The sequence below is a fragment of the Quercus robur genome, chromosome 4, assembly GCF_932294415.1.
Source record: "Quercus robur chromosome 4, dhQueRobu3.1, whole genome shotgun sequence".
NCBI classification, from domain to species: Eukaryota; Viridiplantae; Streptophyta; class Magnoliopsida; order Fagales; family Fagaceae; genus Quercus; species Quercus robur.
Window position 1 is genome coordinate 40,633,184 of NC_065537.1, and position 2,033 is coordinate 40,635,216.

General features: G+C 33.9%; 1 non-coding gene across 1 annotated transcript in view; it reads left to right on the plus strand.

Moving 5' to 3' along the window:
- The window catches only part of LOC126724642 (small nucleolar RNA R71), a 107-nt gene extending 58 nt beyond the window's left edge, over positions 1-49 (plus strand). Inside the window, exon 1 of the small nucleolar RNA XR_007655079.1 lies at positions 1-49. This exon is cut by the window's left edge and continues 58 nt beyond it. This is a non-coding gene — a small nucleolar RNA (small nucleolar RNA R71).
- Positions 50-2,033: the final 1,984 nt, after the last annotated feature.

A 2,033-nucleotide genomic window follows, 5' to 3' on the forward strand; every position in this document is an offset into this window, starting at 1 on the left:
GGGACTCTCCATTATGCTGCCTTACACCACAAATTTCTTTTCGAATGTTGGCCGCCCTTGAAGCTGGGAAATATTTCTCCAAAAACAACTTCTTCATCTCGTTCCATGTTTTAATACTCCTAGAGGGTAGATAATAGAGCCAATCCTTAGCCAAATCCTTCAAAGAAAATGAAAAGGATCTTAATTTAATTTGATCTTTAGTCACCCCCGTGGGCTTTATACTGGTGCATACCACATGCAACTCCTTTAGATGCTTGTGAGGATCTTCACCTACAAAACCATGAAAAGTGGGCAAGAGATGTATTAGTCTAGATTTTAATTCAAAAGTAGTAGTAGCATCTAAAGTAGGTAAGGAATGTTATGCATAAGGGTTGTTGATTCAAATCAGGGTCAGCAAGCTCTTTCAAAGTTTGATTTTCAGCCATGTCTTCATCCTCTTCTAAATCAAAATTGCTAGCAAAAAGGGAATTAAGAGCTAGATTGTGCTCTTTAGAATTTTTCCTAGCTTCCCTCCTTAACTTGCGCAAAGTTCTCTCTATTTCTAGATCGTACTACAAATCACCTTGATTAGAAGATCGAGTTACAGTCATAAACAATCAAGGAAACTTTAATAAACCATGAAAAAAAAAAAACTAGGAAAAATCTAGAGTATTGAAAAAAAAATAAAAAAAATAAAAAATCTATGCTAAAACAAAAAAATGCCTAAACCTCTAGAAAATAGTGGAATCTGCCCTTGAGAGGGTGGGGCTAGTAATCCAAAGGATTAACTAGTCTTTCTTGGAACATTGTTTATCTTTAGAAAACTATACTATCAAGGCCTAGTTCTACCGCAATCAGAATTCTGCAAAAACCGTAACTATCAAAAACTAACAATTTTTTTTTGAAAATTTCAAGAATGAAATAAGGTTCACAAGAAGCACAAAAAATCAACTAGAATCACTCCCTAGCAACGGCACCAAAATTTGGTGTGCTGTCCCAAGCAACCAAAAATAAAACCTATACTCCTAAAAATATATGTAGTAGTGCGAGTAAGGATCGTTCCCACAAAGAGTATCTATCTTACTTTTATGCTACGTGAACAAGGAGGGGGGGGGGTTGAGTATAATGAAAACAATTTTAAGAAAAAAACAACAACCAAGGAACAATTCAAATTAAAGTATTGAAATCAATCAAAAGAACAAACCTTGGTCTAAGTCAACATCCACCATCGGAATTTTACAACTAATCATCGATGCAAGTATATATCAATTCACACTTTGAATATTCACCGTTGGAAACTATTTTCCTATCTCTCCTTAGTTGTAGTTAATTAGAAAGCAAGTGATCTAATTAACTCTAACTACTAAACAACCCAAGACAAGCGCTAAAGGTTTAATCTAGTAGCAACCTTAAGAATTAGAGAGATCGATGAAGCTAAACAACACAAGCACAAGCGGTTGCATTTAATTTAGTCGAGCATTCTTCCTAAGATCTAATAATTTTTGACGCAGCAAATCATTAAATCTTGGTTGCTTCACAAATTAGAGAGATCAAACAATTACGGATTTGATATCTAACCTAGCAATAGATTGCAACGAATAATAAACTAGTAGGCCTCCTAGTAATTAAACGAGACAATCATGAAAATAGGCACAAAAGAAAATTCAATATTCAAAGCATAAATTGAAGAATAAAAACAAATTAGATCTCATAGTTTTATTGAAAAACAAGTATAAAAGTTTATCCACACAAGGCCATGATGAAAACTCAAAGGAGAAAATCATAGAAGAGGGGAGAGAGAAGCGTGTGTGTTCAATTCTGATTTCTCCTCCCCCTTTTACATGTTAATTCCCCCTTTCCCATGCCTACAAAATCTCCTAAAAATATTCTGAATAATAATATCCAAATCTGACTAATTAAGAAAAAATATTAAAAATAAAACAAATTCCTAATATAACTAGGAAAGTGGTGTTTTTCGGCTAGAATTTTCATGCATCAGATCTGGAAGCTTCCAAAAATAAACCGCATCATATCTGCGTATTAGAATTGTAGGC